Here is a 22,102-nt window from a genome sequence, read left to right on the forward strand (position 1 = left end):
GCCTGGCGCTTTTGTCCTTAGCGTCCCTTTCTGGCAGAGCGTCCACTGACCCCAGGCTGCTATCCCCTCTCCCTCAGTTCCAGTCACTGGTGATGCTTGTATCAACTCTTTCTCTGCTCTTTCACCACTCTTCCTTCTGCTGCCCAGATAATCATTCTCAAAATTGAGTTCAGTCATGATCTTACTTGGTTTATCTGTTTCATGCTACCCACTCTATGCTGGGAACATCTTTGTACAGGTCGAACAGCCTGAATCTTCAAATCCTTAACCAGAAGTGACCCCATACCCCAAAGTCTTTGGATGAAAACATGACAGCACAAGCAGAAAATTCCATACCCAATCTCATGTGCTAGGAGGAGGCCAAAATGAAGGAAGACCAAAAAAAAAAAAGGGGGGATTAAAAAAAGGTATCACAAAATTATCATTAGCCTATATGTAAGAGGCATCAATGAAGCATATGGGAATCTTATGTTTGTATTTTCCTTGCATCTCAAATAACTCAAGATAGCCACCGATTTGAATCTGAAAATAATCTAAGATTAAAGATAATTTTTTTTGTGCTCTGGAGAGATGGTTCGGTGGTTAAAGGCACTCGCTGCTCTTCCAGAGAAGCTGAGTTCAGCACCCAGCATCTATGTCAGGCAGCCCACAGCCACCTATAACTGTAGCTCCAGAGAATCTAATGCCTCTGGCCTTTCATAAGTACATACCCTCACACAGACATATATGCATAATTTAAAATAGCAGAATCAATCTGGGCATAGTGGCACGTGCCTTTAATCCCAGCACTTAGGAGGCAGAGGAGGATCTCTGTGAGTTCGAGGCCAGCCTGATCAACAGAGCAAGTTCCAGGACAGCCAGAAGAACTACATAGTAAGAGTCTGTCTCCAACAAACAAACAAACAAACAAACAAACACAAAGTAGAAACAATCTTAAAGAACAATTCTGGTCCCAAGCAGTTCTAATTAGAGATATTTGACCCACGTAGAACGTAAGGCCCCTGCTGGTCTATCCTTCTGAGAAGTTCACCCTTCCTCAGCAGCAGAGGCCAACACTCATTGAACATTCGCCATGTGGAGGAACCATGGAAATGAGCCCTGTGTCCTCACCAAGGCCTCCCAAGCCAGGCACTTTGATCAATGTGGATGATGGAGCTGGAACTCAAGGAGCCTAAATGGTTTCCCTGGGGGCCTCAATGCTGTGGTGGAGCTGGAATCCCAACCCTGGAGGCCTCTTTCCAGGCCCTTGAACTTCCCATCACACGCCTCTTGCAGCCCTCAGCACTCTGCATTTACACACACACACACACACACACACACACAGACACCCTCATGCACATGGTGTTCCTGGACCTCAGATTCCTTGGCCCTGTTGCCCCCAGCTAGATTGCTCGTATCCCCCACATCCCAGCTCCTTGCTACCTCTCCCAGGAATTATGCGGAATTTCTCCCTGAGTTGCATCATCACCACCCCTTCCCTCATCCTCTCTCACACCACTTGCTTTGCTACATTGGAGCTCCGTCCCTCTCACTAGCCAGTAACCTTCTCACGAAGGTTGGTACCATAGCCTCTACCTTGGATTCCCCATATGCCGGAAAGAGAGGCTGGCATACAATAGATTTGCAACAAAAATCAGCTGGCTTCAAGACATCAGGCACCCGAGAAGGCTGAGGGGCTTGGGGGTTCAGGCTCCCGGCTACTGTGACTTACTTGGTTCCCTGTGTATTAGCTGAGACTGCTCAGCTCTGCTCTTTTATTCCCAACAGTTCCCAGGGCCTGGAGAATTTAGACAGACTCCCTGTGTGCTCCTAACATGCATCTGGGCTTGTGCACCATTGCTAGAGCCTAAAGGAGACAGTAGAAGTAAAGGCTCCCCGGAGGGTTCCCAGGTCCCTGGGTGTGAAATCTGGGCAAAGCAAGCTCTAAAAGGCAGCCTTCTCCAGTAAGAAAACACCAACCCACAGTTCCCACCCGGGAAGGCTAAGCATCAAAGCACTGCTGTCCAGCTTATCAGATTGGCAGAAAACCGGAAGTGTTGAGAAGCCAAAGCTGCCAGCTTACGGTGAGAGTCGGTTCCTTCCTAAGTGCTGTGAGCATTACACATGGGTTAATTCTGTCCCCTTTCGGTGCGGTCATCTGGAAAAGCATCTTAAGAGGTTTGACATGCTATACTCTATTTTTAGAATATATACTAAAGAAGTAAAGAAAGCAAGTTATTTACACAAAATTGTATGTGCGTGGTGCTGGTCCTATAATAAAGGTGAGAAAAAAAATTGGAAACCACCTGATTGCTGAGATTCAAAGGTCTGAAGTCAATCACAGAGCACAAAGCTCGTAAAACATTATGCTCCTGCTGAACAGGACACACACACACACACACACACACACACCATTCTGGAACTGTGAGATGAATACAAAGCAATGACAACAACCACAAAATGGCTGGAAAACCCATAGCAAGTGCGCAGAGTAACCTAGCAGAAGGGATACAGTGCCAAGCATCGGCAGAGACTGGAGGGGAAACTGCAAGCTAGGCAAAAATGTTAACTTTTTTTTAATAGCCTAGGGCTGTTCACACCTCTCACAATTTGAAAATAATCACCAGAAAGACAATCTGTGTTTTCCGAAGCCAGCAACCATGTATGTCTTTAGGGAGGAGCAGCCCAGTTTTAGGGACAATTGCTTGGATCTTTGCTTGGTCCTAGGGCCTGAAAATACCTTCAAGTCTATGACTATAGAGAGGGCTCAACTTTAAAGGGGTTCAGTTCTTTCACCCTTAAATTCTTTCCGGCTGGTCCAGATGATAAGAAAGGAATGGTGGCCCCATGAGGGATGAAAAACTGGGAGGGAGGTGGAAGTCAGGGGTAGGAGAGTTTTTTTCTCTTGGGCCTGGTAACCCAGCTAGGCTGTCCTCTGGGAAAAGGCATTGGGGATGGCTGGGTGACAGGAAACATCTTGGCTCTATTCCTCTGAGGAAGATGGAGGCTGGGGAGGGACACATACACTCCTAGAACTAGCTTGGAGTCTATTTGACTGAGACTCATTATGTACTGTAGGTGTAAGGGAGAAGGGGGCGGGCGGGCTCATGGAAACGCACCTCCTGTGAATGTTCCATTCACACTTGTACTCCTTTCTCCTCTCTCCTGTCTTAATTGGGAAGCCGGGCTTTTTCACATAGAATAAACACAGGAGAATACAACCCAGTAAGAACTTCTCGCAGGACTTCAGGACAAGGTCAACTGAGGTCAACGAATTCCCCCAAGGTCTGTGCTGTCCAGAGCACTTGACATTGTCTGTCAGGCAGAAACAGTAGGACAGCTAGAGAGGTTACTAACTGCTTGGACCTTTCCATTCTCCCTACCACCCCCCCAACCCCATTTTTTTTTTTTTTTTTTTTTTTTANAGGGTTTTTTTNTGTNNCCCTGACNNTCCTGGAACTCNCTCTGTAGACCAAGCTGGCCTGGAACTCAGAGATTTATATGTCTCTGCTTCTGGAGTTCTGGGGTTAAGGTCGCAGGCCACCACCACCCAGGCAGACCTTCCCATTCTCATTCACACTAGGCAGTGAGGTTCAGGGCTGGGGTTATGGCTATGGGTCAGATTGAGCCCTTCATAGTTCTCCTGTTGAAGCCTTGGTCCCCGACACCTCAGAATGCAACTGTATTTGAACATAGGGCTTATACCGAGATAATTAAGTTAAAATGTAGCTTTGAGGGTGGTCTTATTTTAAATGTTATTTCTTTTTGTGTGTATGAGTGTTTGTCATATGTATTCATGTACACCACGTGTGTGCCTGGTGCCCCTGGAGATTAGAAGAGGGCCCCCGATTCCCTGGAACTAGAGTTACAGATGGCTGTGAGCCACCATGTGGGTGCTGGGGCTTGAATCTGGATCTTCTGTGAGAGCAAACAATGATCATCAACACTAAGCCATCTCTCCAGCCTCCCCCCTCCCCCCCCGTGGGTGGTCTTTTTGACTTGGATCCCACTGACTACAGACACAAAGGGACACAGGAGAGAACCAAGGCAGGAAGCCTTAGACGAAGAGATAATCACACGCACGCACGCACGCACGCACGCACGCGCGCTTGAACATGAAAGGTCATCCCCAGGTTCCTTCGGTTGAACGGTCCTTAGGACATTTGGGAGTTGGAAACTCTGGGAGATGGGACTTGGCTGGAGGAAGTAGATCCTGGGGGAGGTGGAGGCGGAGAATGAGTTGTGGGGACGTATGTGTGCACTTCATAAGTATCTGGTCCCCAGCTCCTTAGCTCCTTCTTGTGCCCCTCTCTATTTCTTGATGTTGTTGTTGTGGCCCCAACCCCTGCCCTGAGAGACTGGCACCTTTGAAACAGTCATCCCAGATACAGCCTTCCTCCTGTATCAGGTATTCTTCTCACAAAAAAGATGACTGACAGACACACAGACGCCATGTGAGGTCATAACAAGAAGATGATCACGTACAAGTCCTGAAGTGCAGTTTCAGAAGAGACAACTCATCTACCTTGATTTCGTACGCCCAGCCTCCGGGTCTATGAGAAAGTTTCATCTGATGGCTGAGCCATCTGATGCTGAGGGTGGCTAGGCAGAGGCTTCGAGGTCTTGCCTCCCCCACTGTGACACTTCTGCTCACTGCCTATGCCGTCTCCCCAACCTACCCAAATTGTGACTTGGCAAAGGCAGAGCCCTTGGCTGGGCTATGACTCTGGATGTCTGTCTTTCTCGTTCTATTCTTACCTAGAATTCTGTTTCTAGAATTTAAACTCCTTTCCTGGACAGGCGGATTGATAGCGCAGTCTTTGCTGTGACTGTGATAGTTTATGCTGAATGGCTGAGCAACGGGTGTGTCTGCGAGTCTCACACCAGCACTCAACCCTCTTCTGGGGAATCAGAAAGTACTGATTGTCCCCTTCAAACATGGTCTCAGCCTGCAAGTGAGTTGTCCACTCTGCCCTGCCCAGCTTCTTATCTGTAACAGCCTCTGGAACATCAAAGGGAACCCACAAGAAGAGGGCAGAGCCCCAGATAGGTGGCTGTCCTCAGCTTTATCCCCACTCCCAACACTTTTCCTGGCTTCAGGGCACCTGCTTTCTGTTAAGGGACTAAATCTTTCCCAGATATTTTCCTGCATTTTTAAAAGAACAGTGGTAACAATACTTTTCATGTGTGGGGAACTTCACAATTCTTCCAAGTCTTTGTCTATGAATATATTATCTCATTCAATTCTTCCAGCAAGCCAGGCAGGGAAAAAAACCTATACCCTGGTGAGGTCTCTAGACCTTGCATGCCTGATTCAGTACTCCATAGCAATTTAGTGATGGAGTTCTGTCTAGGATCCCCAGGCCCAGTTAGACTTTAAAGGCGTTAAAGATCCCATTCTCCTCTCATACACACCACACCAACACATGCACATGTGTCCAGAGGCCCAGGTGAGCTCCTTGCTCTTGCTATGGAGACAGGAAGTCTAGTTCCTATCTGCCTGTTCTTACAATTATGGTTGCACCTCAGCATCCCCACTAAAACCCGGGCTCCTTAGTCTTCAAGGTTTTGGGTAGAAAAAGTCCTGTCCCAGTAAGGAAAGGTCCTCCTCTCTCCTTCCCCTGCCTCTCCCTCCCCAGTTCCCCAAGAAGCCCAGCTCTCCTGGCCTTGAGGTCGGATGCCTGAGCAGCCCCCAAAGGGCTTCACAGCCTGCAATCTCCACCCCTCTTTCTGCACAACCCAAATGAGCTTAGTATATTTGTACAATTCCTGGTCCCATTGCTCTTCAGATAAAATGAGCGGTAACCCTAAGGAGTGGCTTGGGCGAGCTCTTCCTCTCTGTAACCCGTCAGCCACACCTGTGAACATCCAGTTTAAGTGAAACAGGGCGTTGGCTATTTGGGCACAGATTTTAGGCTAGCCCCTGAGACTTTCCCCTGAAACTAGACTGCGCAGAAATCCTGGGTCCTCCCAACCCAAGATGGTAGGAAGGTCTGACAGGTAACCAGCTGTACACTCACAGGCTCTCTCACCTCCAGTGCGATCCTTTTGCAACTTGCCCCTCATTTGTTCTTCAAGTTGGGTTGAGCTCAGGATCACCTCTCCTTGCAAAACGTCCCATCTGCTCCTTTCCTTAGACAGGATACCTAGGTCATATCTACTTGAACACTTGATCACACTGCAGCCATCATCTGTCATCTTTCTGATTCCCTCACAAGACTGCAAAACCCCTGGTCCCCTTGGAAGACAGGAGCCAAGTCATTTTCCTACTGAGTCCAGAGCCAGTAAAGAACCTGACCTAGTAGGTACTTGTCAACAGTGTATCCAGCGAGAGAGTGACCTAGTGATTGCTGCTCCTCCCCCACCTAGACAGACCACACTAAACTGTGAAGGATTTCCAGAAGGCATTCCCTTCTCATTAACCCAGTACTCTGGTATTGCTCTCTATCCCTGGCTATACACACACACACACACACACACACAAACGCACGCACAGGTGTGTGTACACACCACACCAGCCTGTTATTTCCCCCATCTGCAGATGCTTCAGCAGGAAGTACCAAATGGTTGCTTCATTTCCCAGTGTCCACATCCCCTTCCTGCCCTGCCTTGCTCTCCCCCTCCCAGCGGAAACCGCAGGACTCACAGGCAGCAGGGCACTGGAAGGAGCAGACCGGCCTGCTGGATACACTTGTGAGTCTCTCTCACTCCCCGCCCCACCTCTGCTGAGCCTGCAGGTACTGCAAGGCCATGTGGAGGAAAGGCAGGCAGAGCAATGTACCAGTGCTCATCAAGAGTCATAAAAATATCCACATCCTTTGGCCTAATAATTCCACTCCTGGGAATTGCTTCCAAAGAAATCGCTTAAAAGAAAAGGATACATGGACTGTTTATAGCTATGTTATTTATAACACAGAGAAAGTAGAAGCAAATGCCATGACTCAAAATAGAAAAATAATAAAATAAATGATGGTGTATTTGTTATAGCAGACATTTAAAACGAAAGTACAACTTTGTAAGGCCAAGGATATCATCTTGCAAATCGCTTTAAATAAAAAGATTACGGCGCAGAGTTGTATGTATGCTTATTACGACTGTAAGTGGGGGCCAGAGAGATGGCTCAGCAGCTAAGAGCCCTGGAGGATCTGCGTTCAATCCCCAGCACTTACACGGTGTCCCACAATTATCTATAACCAGGGGATTCGATGCTTTCCTCTGGCTTGGTCAGGCATCCATATACATGCAAAAATACTCATACCCATATAATAAAAAAAATAATTTAAAAAGAATTATGCATGTGGCTAAGAACAATTAAGATACACAGAGCTGGACACAGTCATATTTAGTGGTATCATCATTTTCTCCCCATGCCACCTCTGCTCTGAGACAAAACCAGAACAGGAGGAGAGACCCACCTGGGTCATGTAGTCTAGGTTGGCCTTGGTGTCAGGATGCCCCTGCTTCCGGCCCTCATTAATACATTAATGGTTTTTTGTTTGATTGATTGTGACTAGAAACTATGGAAAAACCCCTGAACTCAAATGCTAGGGTTTTCCAGAAGGACCCCACCCCTAATTGCAACTTCATCATGGACTCTACTAATGAAAACATGCCTCATTTGGAGCTCTCCAGTACCTGGCAGTGGGTTTATAAATCACCTGCTGTGTGGGCCTGTAGCTTGACAGCTTCTAAAGGCACTCGGAGGACATTTTTGCATAATGAACAAATAGCTCTATCTGCGGAGTTCTCCATCTGGCTACCATTCCCTAGCCTCCCGGCCACAGGCCAGCAGTCCTGCAGACTCTCCTCAGAGTCCCCTGTCCTGGAGCTCAAGGGGAAGGAGGAGGGGGGCCCACAGATTCCAGGGGTCACCTAGGTGGATAAGAAACTCTAATAGGGTCAGACTTTCCGTGATGGAAATAAAGCCTGAGAGTGAGTCCTCTTTACTTTACTCTCCTCCCCTCTCTGCTCTTGTGTCACCTCCTCTCCTGTCTCCTGCCCTCCCCTCCTTTGCCCTCCCCTCCCCTGGCCTCCCTTTCCTTCCCCTCTCCTCTCATCGCTTCTCCTTTCCTCTCCCCACTCTCTTCACCTCTCTTCCCCTCTCCTTTGCTCCCCTCCCCTCTTCTCCACTCCCTCCCCCTCCCCTCCTTCCTCCTCCCCTGTACTCCTCTCCCCTCCCCTCCTCTCCTCTCCCTTCTCCTCCACTTCACTTCTTCCCCTTCTCATTTCTTTTCTTTTTTGAAGGAGAGTATTGGACTGGAGCCCCACCTCCATCCTCCCCTTGGCTGAGTTTGCAGCTTTGCCATCCCAATCCCAAGACCACCTCTCTCTAGCACTTCAGCCCCTCAACTCATATGTCTACCTCTCCTTTCTTCACCCACAATACACTGGGGCCAGTTAAGAGCCTGTCAGCACAGCTTTGGTGCCTTGAAAGCCCCTCTTCCAGGGCCCTCATTATAGATGGGAGGAGGCATCCACTGGTTCTAGTCAGCACAGAGATTTGCCTCATGCATTCCTACTGGCCCATCCGCGTGTCAGGCATATGTGTGCACCGTGCACATCAGAGACCCTGCAGGTCACTGACCGGTAGCCTTTCACCACCGCTATCTGTTTATAAAACAACCACTTTCAGTGCATAAATGGAGAATGTATTTTCTCCTCAAATCCTCAGCACACCTATCCCTTGCTTCATTGGGGGGGTCACAGGACTTCCCGCCACCACTACACCTCCAGTTCACCATCTCTAGGTTTACTCTCTCCAAGAAAACAGACAGCATTCTTTGTGCAGCTAGCTGCGAAACCATTGCAGAAAGACTGAGCAAACAGATGTGGTTTTCCGAGCCAGGTCTGTCCTACACCAAAGCTAAGCAGGGGACTTCACATTTATCCCTGTTTAATTTCATTATGTTGGCTTTGGCCCCGAGTCCCATCCTATATAAATCATGTTGAACTCGAATGTGTCATGTATCATATTAAGTATCCCAGCTGTGGGTCATCTGGATTCTTTCTAGCTTTCATTCAAATCGTTAACAAAAATATTTAACAAGTGCATGCCAAGGACAGAATCTGCGTCTTGCCACTGGAGACTGTCCTCGGGGAAGACCCAAGGTCGCTAATGAGGGTACTTTGGACAGGCAGCTCAGTCTACTCTGAATCCGTCTTGGCAAAAAAAAAAAAAAAAATTCCTTTGTAATATAATGTGACTATTTGAGAAATCAGAATCCCCTTGCTGATGTATGAAAACATTTGACTCTCTAAATCCAGTGAGAAGTTCTTGATTGATGTCAGCTGAGAGGGAGAGGTGAGCTTATGTCTGATGTTGACTTTCCCATCCCTGCTGGGCCCCTGAGGCACCCCACTCCGTTCTGCTCTCCAAGAGGCCTCCCTACAGAAGATCAGCAGGGACACTGGGTGGGTGGAGTGTCCTGGGCATGTGGGAGACTGAGAGGAAGCTGAGAGTGGGCTGACGATATATTGTATTTTTCTTTCAATCACTCATGATCAACTATAATCCAAAACTACTAAATGGAAACTCACAAACAGAAAGAAGTTACCAGTTACACAATTTGCTTTCTTTGCCCGCCAGCAGATCCTTTCTGCATACGCTACCTGCCTGCTGGCTAACATCGGACCTACTGCCATGTTGCTGTTCATGCTTAACAAACTTGATCTCACTTGGTTATGGCCTCAAAGCATGAGAGCGGCAGCAGCAGCAGCAGCAATGATTCGGATATGCCCAAGAGTAGCTATGAAGTACTTCCTTCAGGTGAAAAGCTTGGACATTTTTTCCCCCAATAAGTTAGAAAAAAGAAAATTAGCTGCTAAGACTCTGTAAGATTGAATGCTCTACCCATAAAACTGTGACAAAGGAAAAACAAAACAAAACAAAATCATGCATAGTAGTGTTGCAAGTGTGCCCTACACTATAAAGGTTATGACCACAGCACATGCTGTAATTATGATAGAAAAGGCAAAGACAGGCCTGTTGGCTCACACTTGCCAGATCTTCACTTGGGAGGCTGAATGAAGCAGGATTGCCACGAGTTCCAGGCCAGCCAGCCTGGGATATGAGTAAAATAAAAGATAGATAGATAGATAGATAGATAGATAGATAGATTAGATAGATAATAGATAGATAGATAGATAGATAGATAGATAGATAGATAGATAGATAGATAGATAGATGGGGGAAGGCATTACATTATTAATGTGGTGCTCTGACTTTAGGCATCCTGTGAGGTCTGTGCCCATATCAAGAGTGACTGATCTTTTCCTCGTTTCCTGTCTCCTCCCTTAATCACTCCTCCAGGTTGAAGGCATAAAATACAGTTGTCTCCTCTCCTCCCTTTCTTTACATTTAAGTCTAGGAGTCTCCCTTCCTCTAGCAGGCCTTGGCTGCCCTGGGAGCCTACAGCTTTGATCTGTTACCTCACACCAGGTCCAGCTGTCTGCAGAAATCCAAAGAAGTGGGCTTGTGTGTGGTCTGCAATAACTAGGTTGCCACAAACCCTGGGGCTAGAGGGGACCTTCAGATGTCCTGGTGTCCCAGTCAAAGCTGCACCAACTGCATGGGTTGTTTTCCTCCAATAACAGCCCCCTCCCTGGCTCATTATCCACACCTGGCCCTTTTCCTAATGTTAACTCAGAGGTGTTCTCTAAAGACTCAACCGGTGGGAAACCAAGAGTGCAGGAGTTTACACTCCAGTGAATGGTAAGGTCAGACTGTTCACACTCTAGTGAATGGGTTATGTCAGACTGAATCTCAGCTACTTGGCTCCTGGACCTATGCTCTTTAGCTCTTACAGTACTGTCTCTGCATGTGACCATCTGCATGTAGATCCACAGGATACCACAGGATACCTGTGATGGATCCTCCCTGCAGGGACAAGGGCTTTCTGTGTGTAAGATATGTGCAGACGGGGATGTATACATGCCGCAGCAGTCATCTGAAAGTCAAATGATAACTTTGTGGAGTAGGTTCTTTCTTTTCACCCTTACATGGAAACCCAAAGATAGAACTCAGGTCATCAGGCCTGGGCAGCAAGTCCTTTACTGCCTAAGACATCTCACTGGCCCCAGAACCTTTGACTTGTTTTTGTTTTGAGAGAGGCTGTTTAGCTCAGGCTGGCTTCCAACTCACTGATCCTCTTGCCTTTACTTTTCAAATGCTTGAATTACAGGCATGCACCACCACCATACCTGGTGTGTGCTAGGGACCGAACCCGGGACTCTGTATACAAGGCAAACACTCTATAAACCAAGCTATATTTCTGGCCCAGACCTACCTTTGTTTGTTTTAGGTTTTGTTTTTGTTTTGTTTTTTTTCATGACAGGGCTTCTCTGTAATAGTCCTGGTTGACTCGCTTTGTAGACCAGGCTAGCCTCAAACTCACAAAGAGACCTGCCTCTGTCACCCAGGTGCTGGGTTTCAAGGTGTGAGCCACTGTGCTCGGCCTCCAGAGCCACTATGATGCTGTATAAGTGTCCTTGCTTATATTACGGTCCTTATTGTCTCAAGGCTCTGCTCATGCCCCCTTCATCACCTCCTCTTCTAACACCTATACTATAAGTCCTGTTTGGGTTATCACAGTTTTTCAAACATTAATTGATTAAGTATTAATGGACACCACCACCATGAATTTGTGGCTCTGTAGCTTTTCAAGATGACATCATCAATTATCTTATCTGGGACATGCATGATCAGATTTCCTTGTAAGACAGCCTGGATGGTAAAGTGACATTAGTTTTACTGATGGAGAACAGACTCTGAGGTTGCTATCAACCCCTGAGCCTGACACTCAGAGTTCCCATCTCCCTCTGGCGCAGTGCCCTCCTGGGCTTGCCACAAGTCTAATGATTGGACTGCGTCCTTCAACATCACCGCCAAGTTCCAGTGACCTTCACTAACCCTTCCATAGGCACAGAGGGCAGGACTTATGAACAAGGGCCATGGAAAAGAATGGTGATCGTTGGTGTCATGTAACTGCAAGCAGGGGAAAGGCTTAGGGTCCCTGTTTGATGGTAGTAGAGGTGGGGTTTAAAAATCAAAGACTTTGGGGGTGATTAACACTGTGTTGCTGCAAAAGGCAAAGAGGTTTTCAAATTCCAGGAGTCAATAAAGCTATAAACTGCTTCTCCTGACAGCATGCTCTGTGGATTGGGCTATTCCAGGACCAAGATGTTTAAGAAACTGCCCAAGAAGCCACAACTAATAGCTTAGGTATAGATGTCTCCAATGGTCTCCTATAGAAATGTGTGTATACACACACACACACACACATACACACACACACACACACACACACACACACACACACAAACTCACTCTTGACTTCCCCTCTAAACCTATTGCCTTTCTAAACCGTCCCCCAAGCCCAGAGAGCAGTCAGCATCACTGGGAACAAGCTTTCTGCTTGCAAAGCAACTTTTACTTCAACCAGGAAGAGCAGATCTGACCACAGAACTCTGACAATGTCCAGAGCCCAAGACTGAGCGGCGGGTAAAGTTGCTGCCTTCCTCAGCCTTCCCACCTTCAGCAGCCTGAAGGACACAGCCTTGCTGCCAGACCAGCTCAGAGATGGGCAACTCTTTGAAGTAAGACTCCCTTGGCCTATAAAAGCCACCACTCGGTCTTTCTAGCTCACACCGACGTGGGAGGTGGTAGGAGAAACTGTACTTTCGGGCTCTGTGGTTGTGAGGAGCTGTGTGGCTACTTGTCACCTTTCCAGGTCTCAGACAAAGGACAAATAGCTAAACTATGGCGGTCATATCACACTGTCGGAATGAACAGGCGCTTGCTGTGTAGACTAGAACTGTGGCCTTGTTTGCTACAGCAACGTTCACCTGGCTTGAAACTCACACAGCCGAGCTCTCCACTCACCTGTCTTGATCAGCTCTTGCCAGCCTGCCAGCCCAGATAATCTCACTAGCAAGAGAAGAGATCAGGAGGAGAAGAGGGTGGCTCCTCAGATATGCTTTTTGCACCCCAGGGACTCCCCTTGGAAACAGCAGCTCTCCCAGCGAAAAGCTGTAGCTGAGCTCTGCACCCGTTTAAGTCTAAAGAAGACAAAAGTGGAATGGGCTACCTAAGGGGGAAAGAAGTTTGTCACACAGTAAATGCTAATGAATATCCACTATATTCATTCGACGTTAACCTGAGCATAGCAGTAAGGATGCTTACACTACAACCTAATATCAAGGATTTTCCCTATCCATCCCCAAGCCCCCAACTGCTGTATGGATAACAAGTTTCCTGCTGCAAAAGTGGTGATTAGTGGCTCCCTAGTCACATACTCACCCCCATCCCTGGAACCTGTAAATACAACCTTATTTCTAAAAAGAGATTTTGCAGAGGGACTTAAGAATTTTTGAAATGAGGGGATCATAATCCTGAATTGTTATCGAGGGTCAAAATTTGGTGACACATGTCCCTGTTAGGGACACATAGAGAGAAGAGGGATGTAGCCTCAATCCAGAGCCAGCAAGTACCAGGAGGGAAGAGAGATGTGAAGAGGATTGTTCCTCGGAGCCTCAGGAAGGAGCGTGGTCCAGCTAACACCAGCCCATGGCCATCTCTTAGCAGAGATGCACACACTTAGCAAATGCACAAACTGGCTAACTTCCTTGACTTTGGCTTCTCCATCTGTCCCATTCCCCAGCCGCCCAGAGCGCCAGGTAGACCAGTGAGCCTCTCTCATTGAGCCTCCCACACACTTCCACAAGAAAAACTTCTAGAATCCCCCCAGAGCATTCATGAGGACACATGGCCATGACCAGCCAATAGGGACCACAAATCTCCCTAGGGAACCTCCCTCAAGGTGGAGAGCAGCCCAGTGAGAGAGAACACGTGCTGCACTTGGATGAGGCTGGACCTTTTCTAGCCTTGGCTTGTGGTCTCCTGACTCTAATTAAAACAGTGATAATGAAAACTGTTCTCAACTACCACTGCGAATAAAGATTGGCTGGGAGGGCCTCGAGACACACTGAACCCTAGAGTCTGGAAGACAGGGGAGAGCCGGCAGAAGGCAGCGAGCCTGCAGAAGGCGAGGCTCTGCACTGCAGAGACAGCAAAGTGCATGTGAGTCAGGCATGTGGATCCGACATGTCCTGTAGAGAGTGACCTGAGGGTTAGAAGGCCATTGCCTTAGTTCTGACTCAGCCACTCCTGACTCCCAGCACACCTATCCACACATCCAGTTTAAGGACCCCACCTTTAAAGTAAAGGGGGATGAAAGAAACTGTTAAGTTCCTTTGACTTTCCGAGCTCTTATACTCTAAAGATCCTTAAAGCATTTTTTAAAAAAATGTATTTATTTTAAAATTTTCAGTTTTTCAAGACAGGTTTTCTCTGTGTAGCCCTTGGCTGTCCTGGAACTTGCTCTGTAGACCAGGCTGGCCTCGAACTCAGAGATCCACCTACCTCTGACTCCCCTGGGATTAAAAGCATGCACCACCATGCCTGGTGTAATGTATATTTATAAACCTGGCATTTGGGAGATGGAAGCAGAGGGATCAAGAATTTAAGGCTAGCCTGGGCTATAGGAGATCCTGTCTCAAACAAAACAAAACAAAACAAAACCACAACTTAACAACAAAAATGAATTTTCAAAATTCCACTTCCTTGCCATGGCGGGTGTCACAATGGAGTCTTCTTGATGTCTTTTAGATGAGGATCAGAATTAATTCAGCTGATCCAGGTCTTAAAAACTCCAAGTGTTGAGCGGCCTAGCCTAGCAATGGCTAAAGGAAGACGGTCCAGGCAGAAGAAGAGAAAGCACAGGGCCCTAGAACCCCACACATGGAGTAGTACCCTTGTGGCTCTTGGAACAATCACCTTCCAGATCTTCTAGCAACACGGCCCCTTACTTATCCAGAAAACAAACGCAGAAAGACTTTATAAGGATTAAAAGATCCATTTATGGAAAACACCCACACCTAGGAAGTCTGTAACATGTAGTAACCACCGTGAGGAGAGCTTTTAGATGTTTGCCCATGCCGCCACGGCTGTGGCTGCTCGGAGTGAATTTCCCACTATCCATCAGTTCGTATCTCAGAAGCATGACAAGCCAGGGACCTGAGGCCCAAGAATGTGTTCTGGAGGACTGAGAGAGTGGGGGTGGGGCAGCAGGCTGGAGTAAGCGGCCCTGTAGCTCATGTGTTTAGAATGAACCATTCAGGGTGAGGGTCGAGCAGGGAGGGAGGTTCAGAGGAGGTGGAAGCCTTCCTTGGCATTTTATAGATGAAAATGCCCTCTCTGGTGGGTGCCTGAGTTGTGCAACAGGAACCACAGGCTCAGCCTTTCATTTCCGTTGCTCTGTTTTAACTGGGTGGGGCTAACGTGGGTGCCTTTGGTCTGCTGTTGCTCCTTGGTCCACCTGGCTCACCCCTGGGCTGGTTGGAGACAGTGAGAAACAAATTGGTTTTTTCACAGAATGAGCAGGAAGGGCAACCACAATGGGAGATGTGAGTTGGTCGGCAGGGGGAGTAGAACAGGAGTGTGTGTGTGTGTGTGCATGCGCGTGTGTGATTTGTTCTGAGGCCTCTAATAAGAAAAGAAGAGGTGGTCTTGAAGATGGCTTTGGTGGACTTGATGGAAGACACCACTTGGGGCCAAGACCCTGTGTCAAACCGAATGTCCTCAGTAGGAGTGGCAGACATGAGTGAGCTCACTGAGACTGAAGCCCCCAAGGCTGTCAGATGATGGAGGGGAAGCACCTGGAGGGGAAGCCCAAGGAGGAAGCCTGCTTTCTCTTTCTCCCACACAGAAGAAGCTGACTTTAAACTCCATACACCTCCCACACCTCCCAGCTAATCAAGATCACATCTTGTATTTTTAACATGTCCTGTCATATGTGTAGCTCTTGTTTCTCCAAATAGAAAAGAGCCTTTTATGGTAGTAACGGCAATCTCCGCTTCTCTGCTACCACTCAGAGCTCCCTCTCAAAGCTTGTTATCTCGTTTTACCTTCCAGGAATCAACACCCATCCTGTGAGGCTTGCTTTTGCCTAGAATGGACTCTTCCTGATTCTCTGCGGTTGGTTAACTTCAACTACTCCCTCAACACTCAACTCAGAGGTCATCTGTCACCGGAAGCCCTCCTTGAGCCCCAGGCTGGGTGTGGCACCCCTCCTCCAGTGGGGCAAGCTCTCATCCTGCTCTGCAATTAAGGGTCTAAGTGCTTGTTTCCCCTCTGAGAAGGTCAGCAAGGTGAGAGATGGGTCACAGATAGAGGCCCAGTGCCTGGCAGGCTGTAAATGATCATTATGTGTTGGCTAACCCTAATTAAACAGTTCTGTGGGCAGAGGAGATAGCTCAGCGAATCAGATACCGGCTCTGCAAGCGTGAAGACTGAAAGTCAGTCCCCAGCACTTAGTTTACAAGGGGTGGTGCGTGTCAGGCATGGTGACCCGTGTCTGAATCGGCAAGCTCTAGATTTAGTGAGAGACTCAGAAATGCAAGACAGAGCGCAATTAGGAAGACACTCGGTGTTGACATCTGGTTTCCACATGCACTTCGGCATATACACACACGCACACAAATAAATCAGCAGCAACAACCCAAAACAGCCATCTGTTATCTTGCAAACGGACACCAATAGACTATAGAAGACTCAGCTGGAGGAAGAGTTGTGGGCCCAGAGGACAGCTCTGAGATGGTACAGGGGCATCTGTGATGCTAGGAAGACTAATGGCCAGAACTACGAGCTTCCAGCCGGGGATTCAGGTGAAAAGACTTAGGAAGGGAAAGACCCTTCAAGTCCACCTTACCTTTCCTAGGGAGCTACTGAGTCTTGAATGGCAATCGGAAGAAGCCTTCTCACTAGAACAGGGTCTGATCCACCCAAAGGTGTGACTTTACATCGTGAGCCTCACGGGTTCACCACTTAATGTCCACAAACCTCCATAGCCAGTATTCAGAAAGCCCCAAAGGAGAAAAAGGTAGAAAGAACACTGTCCCAAAGACCAAAGGACAAAGGCAATGTCCTCTCTGGTCTGGCTCCGTTTGGGAGATGGGTTCGTGTGGGGGGGTCCCATTCTCTAATGTTTGTACTCTACCTATGGCATCTCTGAGAGATGTGTCCACCTGATACCATAAGGGTGGATGCAGGCCACATGCTGCTGTGGTGATGACACTTTGCGAGACTGACTTCTTAGAGCATGGGCTTAACTACTCCCCAGATAAGAGAATCCGAGAGTTGCTGCTTTCCAAAGGTCCGACTGCACCCACAGCCCCAGCATACCTCAGGGTCCCGTCTGCTCCTTCCCAGTAAAGCAGGAGCAATTAGGGACTGTCTTGTTTCTCCCAGGGCTGTGTGCCTTTTCCCAGTGGGTTAGATAGGCTAGACTGTCCCTGCAAACCTCAGACACTGTCACAAGAGGAAGGCAGCGTTGCCTTCTCTGGAACCGAAAGGCTTTCTTCTGTGGCTCTGATAAGATTACCGGGCTGCTGAGCCGCCTCCGTTCAGATTTCCCACGGAACCGCAGGAGCCAGGCTCCAGCCTTCCTTGCTGTGGGCAGCCTGCTGAGGATCAAGCTCTGAAACCCGACTCCGCTCCAGGAATGCTCTCACCCCACCGTGATAGGGCCCGGTCTTGACAGCGCGCCTACCCGAAACTACTCTTGTTCTCACAGCCCAGCAAATGAAAGATGTCTGCTAAGGGGAGCCAGAATGGCTGCAAGGGTCTCCACCCAGCAGGAGCGCGAGAGGAGGAGTGGGTATCTCGGGCTTGCCCACAAGTCCATCCAGTCTAACTCCCCCTTCAGAGGCCGACCGGTCCCCATTATGATCACCAGCCTCAACCAGCACACCATGGCTCAGTGACAGGATGGGGAAAACCAGCAAGGCTCACAGGAACATCCCCAAATAATCCTTCTTACCTAAACTTGGAGTTTCCCCTCTAATAAATAAATGATATAAAAATGAGGTAGGGGGTTAGGGAAGCTATTCCAATGGGTAAATACGCTTGCTGGGTGAGCAAGAAAATCTGGGTTCACCCAGGGATTCCCATGGTGGAAGGAGAAAACTGACTACTGAAAAATGTCCTCTGATCTCCATATGCACTGTGTAGCATGGGAAATCCCATACTCATACACACACAATAATAATTATTAATAAAACAAACATTTAATGTGTTAAAATGTTTGTAAAATAAACTAGCAAATGTTTAACAAGGTAAAAAAAAAATGAACCTAAGACATAGGTTATAGGGCTGGAGATATGGCTCAGCATTTAAGAGCACTGGCTGCTCTTTCAGAGGTCCTGAGTTCAATTCCTGGTAACCATATGATGACTCATGACAATCTATAATGGGATCTGAAGACCTCTTTAGACATGCAGTGTACATGCAGATAAAGCATTCATATCCATAAAATAAATAAATAAAATCTTTTGAAAAATACATAGGTTGCAAAATGAATATATTATATATAATATATTGGTATCCAATTGGGATTGAAGGTGTGTACCACTACTCTCAGATTTTTTTTTTTTAAACATTACTTATGAGGATGAAAAGATAGCTTCCTCTCATGTGTGTGTTCTTCAGAAAAGGTCTCATGAAGCACCGGCTGGCCTGGAACTCAGTATGTAGCTGAAGATAGATTTTTTTTTTTTTTTCGAGACAGGGTTTCTCTGTACAGCCCTGGCTGTCCTGGAACTCACTTTGTAGACCAGGCTGGTCCCGAACTCAGAAATCCGCCTGCCTCTGCCTCCCGAGTGCTGGGATTAAAGGTGTGCGCCACCACGCCCGGCTAAAGATAATCTTTAACTTGGCTCTGCTGCTTCTAGCTCTCATGTGTTGCAATTAAAAGATGGGCTAATACACCCAGCTTGATCACACACACCCCACCCCCCTTTGAGAAAGGGTTGGTCTCACTGTGTAGCCCTGGCTGGGCTGGAACTGGTTCTGTAGACCTGGCTTACCTTGAACCCACAAGAGATGCACCTGCATCTGCCTCTCCAGTGCTGGGATTGAAGGTGTGCACCACTATTCTCAGATCGTTTTTTTTTTTTTTAAACATTACTTATGTGTATGCACACATTCATGCAGGTACCCTCAAAGGCCAGAAAGCTGTTTGGCTTCCTATCTCCAATAACTTTACCATTATTGTTTCTAGAGACAATGACTTCATAGCCAAAGAGGTCTGCCTGTCTCACAGTGCTGAAATGCTGTTCAGAACAAACCAGCAAAGAAACACACTAAAGCCTGCTTTTTCCTTCTTTCTTTTTTCTCCTCTCTCTCTCTTAAAAGTCTAATAATGTCTCTCGTCTCCAATAACGTACTCACCCAATCAGTGTGTCTTAGTTGGTGCTCATGAGGCCTACATATGTAAAGTATGGTTCCTTCCTCCTTACTGGAAGCCAAAGAGCCTGCCCTGGTGGGACTAGTTAGGTGCTCTGTAGAGGCCGACGGCCTCTGGGAAGGTAGAGTTTCTATTAATTTATTAGGCAAATTGTATCGGGAAGCTTGGGGTTTCTGTGATAGGCACTTTGTTGGTTTATGGAGACCCATCCACCAGTAAGACAGTGAGGTATATCCTCTCCCTCCCTCCTCCTCTCCCTTCCTCTTCCCCTCCCCCACCTCCTTCTGTTCCTCTGTTAGGGATCAAACCCAGGACTTCACATCTGCTATGTAAGCACCCTGCCCTCTCTTCTGGGCACCCTGGTGAACTCAAATGCAGGCATTTCTGCTTGCCCTCCAGCACATGGTCTTTACTCTCTTTCCTTCTCTTGGAGTCAGGCTACACCCCATCCAGAGCCTCTGAGGGGCTCTGTCGCTTGAGCACCTTGCACATGCAATGTGTGGTGCCACGGTTGCTACCTCATGCAGGACTTCTCAGTTTCCTACTGTCTGTGAGGCAGAATCCAGGGCCATTCGTGAACCGCCTTCAAGGTCTGAAAATGGTAAATTACAGGAAGGTAGGAGTTGGGAGCACAGCTAGGGAAGGAGAAAAAGGAATGCCTTCTAGGGGGCTTAGATTTTGGCCCCCAGTGGCTACCTCTATGGGGGAACCTCATTGCTTCCACGACTTTATCTTGTTACTTTCACTTCTTTCTTCCTTTAGGGATCCCCCTATTTGCCCCTGCAATCAGCCATCCTGCCTCCCTGAACGAAGCCAGTGTCCCTACATCTCTCTTCCCAATCACTGCCGTTCTCTCAAGGCTTCTGAGCCGCATCTGCTCTGGCCTATACATGCCATGCTTGCCGAAGCATTCATTAAGCACACAGGGACAGGATGTGTGAATCTCGTTTCCTCGATTGGATTGGGAGTGTTAGAAAGGCACAGGTCAAGTGCCATCTTGCTTTTGTTTATTCCAGGGAGGTCCCTATGAGGCTGAGGTGTGATTAATGTGGCCGAGACAGTGGTCACAGGGATTTGAAGATTTCCCTAACATTTGCGGTAGGCAAGTGTGGGGTAGAGCCTGAATGTGGTTAACCGGCCCTGGGTTGAATGCTCAATATGGGGACATGGTGCAACTCCATTTCTTCTCAAATAAATAAGTAGCCTCCTTCTGGAGGCCGATTTCAGGGCTCCCTTAGCTCCACTCATGGCAGGTAATACACCTGTCACCGACTTTCACTTCCTAGCTGAGAATCTTGTAGCCTCCTCTGTCTTCTGTTTCCTCTTTACTTCCTTTAACAACAGCTCAGCTGCTACCTGTTGTGGCATTTTGCTTGTTTGTTTGGGCTTTTGTGACTGGTTCTCAAAAGAAACTTTAAAAACAGTCACTGTGGGCCCTCAAGGCCGTGGCACACCTCAGGGTGAATGGGTGTAAGCGGATCTGTCTGGCCTGGTTGACTAGGCAATTTCCCTGTGCTGGTCCAGCCTTTGGCACACAGGAATTTGGCTCTCTCCATCCAACCCCTTTTTCGCTACTGTATATATCAGCTTGTAGACAGGAGAGTCTTCTCTTTTCGTGCCTCCCACCTACCAAGCCACTCAGGAAGTTGCTGGGCTGATACTTTCAGGGCCTTAGACTCCCTCTGTTTCTTCCTCAGCTGAGGGAGGAAGAAGTGGCCCTGGGAAGGGAACCCCTTCTGTGTTTCCCTAGATTAAAGTTAGAGCTTGCATTGGGGGCCTTCAAGCAACACCCCATTTAAGTCCAGTTGGGCTTCCATCCTGTGTCCATTACAGTTCTGTTAGCTTCTGGCTTGTCACCAGAGGTACCCTGAGCTCTCCTCGGGGAGGGGGCTTATAAGTACAGCAGTTTCTTTATGAACCTCTCCTGGGTCCCCCCTCCGTTTCCCTCCTCTGTCCTGTAGCAGTAGCCAGCACAGAGAATCCTATTGCTTTGAGTTTGCAAGGTCTTGACCATATGTAAGAGCCCATCTGGAACGCTTTGTGGTCTAGCTACCCTAATCAACTACTTCCTGACTTGCACAAGTCGCTACAGAGAGTCCAATTCAGACCCCAGCACCCCAGGTACTCAGCACTCCCCAAGGGCCCAGAATGCAAAATGCAACCTTGCTACTTTAGGACAACTGGTTGAGCTAAATATGCAGCCTTGCTATTGTTCTTCTAGAGGCAGACAGTGAAGCTCAGAAGAGATGAGCGGACTCAGGCCTGGAAGGAATTGAACTTCTGTGCACGGGATCTCCGCAGACCTTGGGCTAAGTAGGCACACTTTGCTTTTGAGTGGGAGGAGGAATCACCTTAAAGGCCTGTGGGTTTTCATCTCCTTTTTTCCTCTTTGAAAATCCCAGGTCCTACTGATATTGATTAGGATACAATAAAAGGTCACAGTTTCTTTTTCTTTCTTTGTGTGTGTGTGTGAGACCCTGGGAGTTGAACCTGGGGCTTTGCCCATGCTGTGCCTCTGAGTTCACCTGCAGCTGGTCTGGGTTTGAAGGGAAACATTTCTTTGGAAATCTATAGACCTGGAGGAGGAAGCTAGGTGAACTAGCTGGATGGAAAGTAGTGGCCAGTATTCTCCACTGAGGTTGGAGAAGCGCAGAGAAAGTGTGGGACTCACCCCTGCAAACCTCTCAGATATGGCTACCACACCCCAAGGTGCACACAACCTCAGGAGGCAGGGCATCTTGGAGAGCCTCTAATGTCTCAGAAATAAGTTTATCTGATCGGCGGCAAGGGAGCTTTTCAGAGAGTTTTGATGGAAGATATGA

The 22,102-nt window shown here is 48.0% G+C and overlaps 1 protein-coding gene across 2 annotated transcripts in view; it reads right to left on the reverse strand.

The window, feature by feature from the left end:
• Rcsd1 (RCSD domain containing 1) overlaps positions 1-22,102 on the reverse strand; it is a 59,871-nt gene that overhangs the window by 35,473 nt on the left and 2,296 nt on the right. The gene's annotated exons all lie outside the window — the stretch shown is intronic.

This window comes from Mus caroli, chromosome 1, assembly GCF_900094665.2.
Source record: "Mus caroli chromosome 1, CAROLI_EIJ_v1.1, whole genome shotgun sequence".
NCBI lineage: Eukaryota > Metazoa > Chordata > Mammalia > Rodentia > Muridae > Mus > Mus caroli.